This window comes from Tursiops truncatus, chromosome 3 (assembly GCF_011762595.2).
Source record: "Tursiops truncatus isolate mTurTru1 chromosome 3, mTurTru1.mat.Y, whole genome shotgun sequence".
NCBI lineage: Eukaryota > Metazoa > Chordata > Mammalia > Artiodactyla > Delphinidae > Tursiops > Tursiops truncatus.
In genome coordinates this window covers 88,823,616-88,832,950 of record NC_047036.1, presented here as the reverse complement: position 1 = coordinate 88,832,950, position 9,335 = coordinate 88,823,616, and positions in this window count along the sequence as shown.

Below are 9,335 nucleotides of genomic sequence, written 5' to 3'. Positions count from 1 at the left end.
GCAGATGGAAGGGGAGAAGAGGATGGGGGAAGTATCCAGCATGACATACACCACTGGAAGAGGCAAAAGCATTTAAAATTTTTCAGAGAACTAAGCCAGGTGGCTTTCCTGCTGCCCATTCTATTTTCCTCAAACTAGGAGCATACTTTGCTCTGATAAATAGGTAGATGTCAATTGCAACCATCCTATAAGCCGTTCTCAGCACATTGGCCTTTGTATTCAATACAAGGCAAATCTCCCTCCTGCCCTTACTCCCTACACTGAGGCTAAGCCCCTCTTTCCCACTCCTGCCTCATGGAGGGGTGGGTATGACAGTGGAGCAGCATGATTCTTCTAGACACATGAGATGGTGTTGTTGCTCTGCTGGCCTTGCAGAGGCCCTTGTTCATTCTTCCCCTCTCAGGGAACTCCAAGGCCAGAAGAAAGATTTATTCCTAACCTCATCATCTGGGTTTCTTAAAAGCATTTCCAAACTATTATAGATAGGGAGAAAGTATCCCATCCATAAGGGATACAAAAATACCAATTTCCTCCCTTTAGAAGATGTGTTTCTGAGGAATGTAGCGAGCACAAATAAATCAAGAGAGTGTGCCATGGCTCTCTGTCCACAGTGCTTAGCTGGCGAGGAGGTGGGGACCTGTGGACATACCCGAGACAGACAGACAGACCTCTCATTTAGTCTCCTGGTAATCTCCAGTGTCGAGGCTCTAGGCTTAGTTTTCACCTCTTCACTGTCAACTTCTTGCCAGGAAAAATGCTGGGGAATAAAAAGAAAAAAGAAAAAGATTTTTAAAGCAGGCATCCTAATGTATCACACAGAGGAGGGTCAGGGGAAGCATCAAGGCAACACAATTCTTGATGTGCTTCTGAGTGAAACAGCCTTGCATTTGATCTTTAGTGAGAACGATACCATTATTTTTTTAAATCTCAAGACAGAAACATCCCTGACCGTTGTCATGTTTTGCTTTGCTGTCTGATATTTGACAGCAAATTATAGGGATGGAAAAGCTAGGGCTCTTGTAAAACAACCGATCAGCAGTTCAAAACACAGAAACCAGAGAGCTGGCTAGCCAGTTTGGCTATTCGGAGCACCATCTTCCTAGTGTGTCTACGAGCCCCATTCTTGTAGAGGCTGAGAGGAGTTGGGGTGGTATGTGGGAGTTGCCCTGAGAAAGGAAGTGCACTCAAACAGCATCACACAACGAGGGGTGAGGGTCCTTGGGAGTGAGGGAAGCTAGTTTCTCAAATGCTGGTCATTTGCACATGGTGTTACTGAGTCATGTACCACCTGGATTGGTACTTATTTTATTATGTATAATTTTTTTTTCACTTAGTTTATTTAAAATGGATGTTATCTCATTGGTTTGATGGGCTACTTATAATTTTTATATTTGCATATTAAAATAAATATGTACTTATAAATATGATATGCCACCTAAATCATCTCTAGGATTACCTAGTGGCTCACATATCACTTTGAGGAAATATCAGGTAGGCTGGGCCCCTGTATGCACAGAGGGCCACAGCAGTAATATCGGGTGCCACGAGCATTTTTCAGTTTCTAACGTCTTGCACTTAGTTGCATGCCCCCTGGCTATCTGTGTCTGCCAAAAGCATTAGCTTCTCAGTGTTTGACTGGAATGATAGCACCTCAGGCATAGCACTGCTGACTTCATGGGAAAACCTAGTGACTACTTTTTAATGTGTGCAACTGATCTGGATAGACACAATTGTTCAAAATGTGCATGTTGGGAGGATAATAAAGATGAGTGTTTAGTGGTGGAAAGTTCAGTAGACACTGGTTCAGATCACCCCTACTCTGTTTAGATGAAGAAACTGAGCTCTGGGGAACTCCCGGAACACACAACGAGAGGGCCCTGAAACCCGAGTACCCTGACCTGGTCATATTCTCTTTGCTCTGTGTCACCCACCTCTGTCACTTCCCTCTCTTTCTCCCCAGGGCCAATGGCTCTCAACCACATCTGTATTAAACGAATGGCCACAGCTCTTCCCAGGTAGTATCAATTCCGTGACCTCAAAGGAGTCACAAGGCTAGGAAATGTGCTAAAGGTACCATTCGAATGGATTCAAACGGTGGGGTCTGTGTCCAATGTGGGGGGATGGGACCCTGTGTACAGGGACCATGAGGATTTTCCTTAATCCTTGTTTGCCTTCAGTGCCAGACCGGGGCCTGTATCAGGCCATTTTGTTCCCCCAAAATGGTTGAATAAATGAGTGGAAGGGTGAGTAAATTAAATGGAAATGGAAAATACCTCCACTGTGTCATCTACCACTCTTCATGGGACCCAGTTCCCCTACACAACAAAGTGGTGCTGGACACCACCCCCCCAGCCAGTTTCCTCCCAAGGCAAGTCTTTTGATGTCAGCACGGGGGGTAGAGCCACGCAGGGTAGAGTTGACGCACTTGTGCCTATTGAGCCTGGAGAAAAGAAGGGGGCATGACAGTATTTTCAAGGCTGCGGTAGACCTAACCTAAGGTGGCCCCCAATGAGTCATTCCCTCTTAGAGTAACTTTCCGTGAGTGTGGGCGGAACCTGTGGGTTTCTTCTGTTGAACAGAACATGTGATGCAAAAGTGATGATAGGTCACTCTCTTGATGAGATTATTTACATGGCAAATGCTGCTCCCATGATTATGTTTCATTACATAAGACTCTTGTCTTTGAAGACTGGAAAGAGAAATTCTTCCATTGGCCTTGAAGAAGCAAGCTGCTGTCACATAAAACTACCTGTGAAGGGGGTCACATGACAGGAAACTGAGTATAGCCATAAAAAGCTGAAATCAGCCCCTGGCCAACAGCCAGTAATAAAACGGGGACCTCAGTCCTACAGTTTTGAGGACATGAATTCTGCCACCAACCTGAAGGAGCTTGGAAGTGATGCTTTTTTCATTTGAATCTCTAACGACACTGTGCCCTGGCCAATGCCTGACTGCAGTCTGGTAAGGTCCTGGTGCAAAGAACCCAGCTAAGCCATGTCTCCTGATGGAAACTGTGAGATGATAAATACGTATTGTTTAAAGCCTCTAAGTTTACGATAATTTGTTATGCAGCAATAGAAACTGAATACAAAGGACTTCTCTTTGTCAGATCCTATGCTAGCCATTTTCAAATGTATACTCACATTTAATTTTCACAAGACCCATATGAAGTAGGCACCATAATTTTACAAATGTTATAGATGTGGAAACTGACAAGATTTGAACCCAAGTAGACTTCCAATAACTAAATACTTATGACTAGGCCCATGGTTCCCAAACTGTGCACTGAGGCACCCCAAAGTACCATAGAAATTCACAGACACCCCACAGGATATTTTAAAAATTTGAGGGAAACATCTTTTGACTATTATGTTAATTACCAGCTCCATGTACCTTACATTTTCAACATTAGATCATATTACAGTCTATTTGGTGATGTCATATCTTTGTGAAGCTGGATTTCCAGTGGTTGCTACAAGAAAAAGCAAGTACTGAATAAAAATTGGTGTGGAACAGATAATGAGGGGTGGTTAAGTCCAATCTGATTCCAAGGTCTGAGAAGCTGTGCAGTGCCCAACAGGGCACATGTCCCATTAGTAAGTAATTGTGGTTATTTAAGAACAAAATCAAAATTTTTTTTTCTTTCAGTTTATGTGTACTATTTCAAGCTACTAAGTTGTTAAGATATACTTATTAAGTTAGTTTGGAGTAACTCCTTATTAAATGGAACTTCCTAGTATTTCTTTTGGCCTAGATGTTGTGAATAAAGTTACCTATGACTCAGGACCCTGAGAATTGGGAAGCCCTGTGTTCAGCAATCCGGTCTTCTAGATGCTTGCAGGGCTAATTCCATTTCACCCTAGAGGCTGGGACTAGAAGCAGAGAGCAAAGTTATAGGAGGCTGATTTCAGATCACAGAAGGATGGACTGTCTGACTACAGGTGTGGTCCCACACCCACTTGGACCACACCTGTGTTAAAGGTGGCCTCCTAGGGGGTGAGATCTGTGTCGAGGGAATCATTCCAACAAAGGCTGGATAAGAACTTGTGGGCCACACAGATGAGGAGATTTCTATACCTGCCTTAGGTGGGAAGGGAAGCCAGAGGGTTACCAAGGTCCCTCTAAGATCCGGGGATCCCGGGCCTCCATCCACCTGATTTCTGAGAGTCTCTACTTTGAGCAGCACTAGTGGTCTCTGTTCTTCCTACAGCCAGGTGTTTCTAGGGAACCTGGGAACTAGAGCATCTGGGTGTTGGAGGGAGAACAGCCATATTAGCCCAAAGGCAGTCTAAGCTGCCATGATCAGGTGGCCCGAAGTACCCAACAGAGGCATGGATAAGGTAGCAATGTATTTCTCTATCAAGTTCTGGGGATAGATGGGGGGTGGTCTAGTACTGGAGGACAGCTTAGCTGTGCTTTCCATCTCTTTGACCACGGAAGCTGCTCTGCTTGTAGCTATCTCCCTGCCAACAGGAAGTGGACAAATGGAAGTGGAGTGCAAGCAGCTTTCCCTTTAAAGTCGGGACCTGGAAGTTGCCACATCACTTCTAGTCACATCCTACAGGCTCAGACTTAATCATAAGGCTCAACCTTGCTGCAAGGAAGGCTGGGAAATGTAGTCGCTAGCTGGGCAGCCGTATGTTTAGCTAAAACTAGAGGAACTCTATTTCTAAAATGAGGAAGGGGAGAATAGATACTGTATTAGTCTGCTAGGGCTGTCATGACAAAGTTCCACAGGACTGAGTGGCTTAAACAACAGAAATTTATTTTCTCACAGTTCTGGAAGCTAGAAGTCCAAAATCAAAGTGTTGGCAGGCTTGGCTTCTTCTGAGTTTTCTTCATGTTCACACAGCATTCTCCCTCCAAGCATATCTATGTCCAAGTTTCCTCTTCCTATAAGGACACCAGTCCTATTGGAGTAGGGTTCACCCTAATACTCTCATTTTAATTTAATTGCCCTTTTAAAGACACTTTCTCCAAATACAGTCATATTTGGAGGGTCTGGGGGTTGGGACTTTAACATGTGAATTCGGTGGGACAGAATTCAGCCCATAACATATGTTGAAAGGCAATTCTCAGCCTTCCAAAAAGGCCAAGGCCTCACAGATACCGGGGCTGAACTGGTCACAGAGCAGATTTAAGATGAAGAAATGAGAGGCAGAGAATGTCCTAAGGCGCCTTCGTGAGGTGTCGTTAGGTCAGAGCAGTTAGATAGAGGTGCTTAAGAAAATGGGCTCTAGTATACTTAGAGAACACAGAGTCCACCAAAACTCATCCTAACTCAAGACATTTTTAAATCTAGTTGGAATACAATGGATTTTTTTTACCTGTAAGTTAGTGTTATCTCTATAAGCACTTTGAAATGGAGATCTTTGGAGAACGTTGAGGAAAGGTAAAGGAATACTTTATGGAGCCCTTCTGGGTAGTTAAGTGCTACTTTAGGCCCCTTTACACATACTGCTCTTAATTAAAGTGCACACCAACGGGGTGTGGGTGTTATTATCTTTATTTTGCAGGTGGAGGACCCAAGGTTCAAAGAGACTGTTATCTGTTTAGCGCTTCACAGTGTGTGGTGGCACCGGGATTTGAACCTAGATCATTTGATGCCAAAGCTCACGTAATTGTTAATAGACTCCACTGTCTCATTTACTTTGAGGTGACAATAATTGATAGCAGAACTTCCCCTAACACAAGCCATTGCCAAGATGAAGAAAGAGAGTGCCAGGCTTCTAGAGCTCAGGGGAAGTGTTCAGGAGGGTGAGATGCTGATCACCCTGTCGCCCCACCCTTCCCCATAGTAATTTTGCCCAGAGCTGGCCTGCTTGGGAGGTGGAAGAGGAGACTTACCAGAGCAAAGTGGGTAGGGTTCCTGCGGTCTCTTCTGTTCCTTTCCATGATGTTCTGGTTATGTCAAGAAGGCCCCTGTAGCCACTTCCAAGGACAGCCTATGGGGAACTGGGTAAATAACCACTCTCTGGGGCTATAATATTGCTGAGCCGCACTGAGCAGTGTCTTCTTGGCAGAAGTAAGGATGGACATGTCTCCTGTTCTGGCGCAAATGGGATCATTCCTAGTTCCCGAATGCAGGGGGAGGGGAATCCCACTGAGGCTTGGCTGTACGTGCCGGAGAGCCAGGATCTTGCCAACCCCATCTAGTGTAGGATTGTGTACCCCCCCAACAGGCAAAGCCCGGGCTGAAAGCCAGAGAGGACCCAAAGGTGGAGGCCCTGCAGGGCGTGCACGCCCCCAGGTGCAGCCTGGGCACTGCACTGGGCAGCTTGTCCTCAGGGTCTGAGGCCACGCCCCTTGTGTGCAAAATGATCTCCAGAGCAGCCCCTTTTATTTTTGTTTGCGTTCTTTAATTCCTTTCTTTCCTTCCAGCGATTTCTCTTCCCCCAGATTTAGCCCTCAGGGCTCAGCTCCAGGAAGGGGAAGCGGAAGATCACAGGTGGTTCCCGCAGGCTCGCTGATTAATTAACATCTCGCTTCTCCCAGGACACTCGTTTCTCAAGCCAGCCTCCTCTTGACGTTCTTTCTACTTCTGTATTATCCCCCGCGGCTTTCCACAGAGATTCGGATTTCATTAGCGGTGTCAGCCGATCCTGACAGACAGCCCATCCACGATTTAAAATTCGCGGCTTGAGTTTAATCTCTTCTCTGATGCGTCTCCTTTAGAGGCAGTGTCATCAGCTGGGTTTTGGCGGCTGTTCATAGTCCTAATTTTTAGCTCTGGGGTCGACGTATTTGCCCTTCCCTGGCCTTTCCCCAGAATAATCAGTCTTAACAAGCGTTCTACCTACCTAAGAAAAATGCTTTCTCTCTCTCATCTCTCCAAATATTCTGTCCTCTCATAAATTCCTTACCCCTCTGGTTCACTTTGCTGCTGGCATCTGGTAGACCAGGGCCCTGCGTATAGAGCCACCTGCACAGGAGGTGGTTGCCCTCGAGTTCCTTGTCCTGCTGGTGGGTGTTCTCTTTCCTCTGGCAGTTTGGGGCCAGCTGGACAAGGAGCTTACTTTTTTTTTTTTTTAATAAATTTATTTATTTATTTTTGGCTGCCTTGGATCTTCGTTGCTGTACGCGGGATTTCTCTAGTTGCGGCGAGCGGGGTCTACTCTTCATTGTGGTGCGCGGGCTTCTCATTGTGGTGGCTTCTCTTGTTGCGGAGCACGGGCTCTAGGCGTGTGGGCTTCAGTAGTTGTGGCTCGCGAGCTCTAGAGCGCAGGCGCAGTAGTTGTGGCTCACGGGCTTAGTTGCTCTGCAGCATGTGGGATTTTCCTGGACCAGGGCTCGAACCCGTGTCCCCTGAACTTACTTTTGAGGGGGAGGGAAAATGTGCGGCAGGATTCAGCTGAATAGTGTATCAATTTTAGGTTACTGAGCCTTCGGAAAACTCTGGTAGGAGCTGGGGATTCCTTTCCCCAGGGTCGTGTTATCACTTCAGCTCAGTCACATTTCTGAGCCAAGCATTTCACAGCAGCACCCCTTCTTCTCCACCATCGCCAGCCTGTGTGCCTGGCTGAAAGACTTTGCCCCGAGGAGAGGAGGCTGGCGGGTGGGGGGCGGGGAGGAAAAGAACGGGAGTGTGTGGGGATGGGCAGGGGGAGAAGGCCACAGGGACACTGGAGATGGCTCCTTGGTACTATTCCTGCACACTCCTCGATGAGTGAGTGAGTGTGGGTGAGTGTGTGTGTTTGGGTATGTGTGAGTGGATGTGAGTGTATATGTAGGGCAGAAGGGAGGATAAAGGTGTAGCTAAGACAGAAATCTCACTCTTTCCAAATTTCAAGGTGAACGTCCAAGAATTCAACCACCTGCCTTTTCTCTTTCCTCCTAAAGACCTTAGGAGTGGATTTCAAACATGTGAGGGCAGGAGAAATGAGCTGATCAGCTAGATCCCCGAAGCCTTTATTCCTTCTATGGACAAACTGTCTTCTTTTTAAAAGTTTCATTGTCTTGAATAGGTTATATATTTTCATGTTTCAAACAGTGAAATAATATTAAAGGTGTGCACTGACATGCCCTCATCAACCTCCTCATTTATCTTTCTGGTGTTACTCTAGACAAATATAAGCAAGGAGAGACTATATGTATTCTTATTTCTTCCTATTTCTGAAATAAAAGACCACATACTAGATCTAAAGTTCTTCATCTTGCTTTTAAGAAAACATTTATTATGACAGATTTCTAACAAACAGCAAAGTTGGAAGATTTTTAACAGTTGTAAGATCAACCATATGCCCATCATTTATATTCTATAATTAACACTTTTCTATACTTGTTTTATCACATACCTATTCATTTTTTCATTCCTCTACCCTTCAGTTCATCTTTAAAAAAAATATTTCAAAATAAACCACAGACATCATCACACTCCTGTACAGCATGAATATTATTAGAGTTCAGTATTTGTTGACTTTTCTCTTTTGATATAAAATTTACAAACAGTGAAGTGCACAAAGCTTAAGTGTACACCTACTGATTGTGAGCAATGGATGTCCCTGTGAAACCCAACCCCCTACCACGATATAGAACATTATGATTTCCCAACCATGTTCCTACATGACTTTTAGTCAATCCCTGTTCCCACCCCAGAGGCAGCCACTGTTCTGATTTTTTTTTTCTACCATAGAGAAGTTTTGCTTAACTTCACATAAATGGAATCATATAGTATATACTCCTTTATATAAAGCTTTCTCCATGTAGCATAATGCTCTTAAGGTTCATTCATGTTGTGTTGATCAGTAATTCATTCTTTTTTATTGCTGAATAGGATCCCTTTGTATTGGGATATCTTACCCCAAAGACGACAGTTTATTCATTCTCCTATTGATGGACACCTAGTCTCTTTCTAGTGTTTGGTTACTAACACTCTATAAATATTCTATTTTTTGTTAACCTATGACATATGTTTTCATTTCTCTTGCGTGAATACTTAGGAGTAGAATTGGCAGGTTGTAGGGTAGGGGTATGTTGCACCATTTTACATGCTACCAGCAGTGTATGAGAATTCCAGTTGCTTCACATCTTTGTCAATAGTTGGTATAGTCAGCCTATAATTTTAGTCATTCTGGTAGATGTGTTCTGGTATTTAATTACAACTTTAACTTTGATTTTCCTGATAACTAATGATGTTGGGTGCCTTTTCAGTACCTATTCACCATTCACACATCTTCTTTTGTGAATGGTCTGTTTCTTTTGCCCATTTATAAACAAAAAGATTTTTATTTTAAAAATATCTTTTATCCATTAAAAAAATTGAGTTGTCTTTTATTATTGAGTTGCAGAAGTTCTGTTAGATAAGTGTTTTGTGATTATTTTCTCTTGGTTTGAGG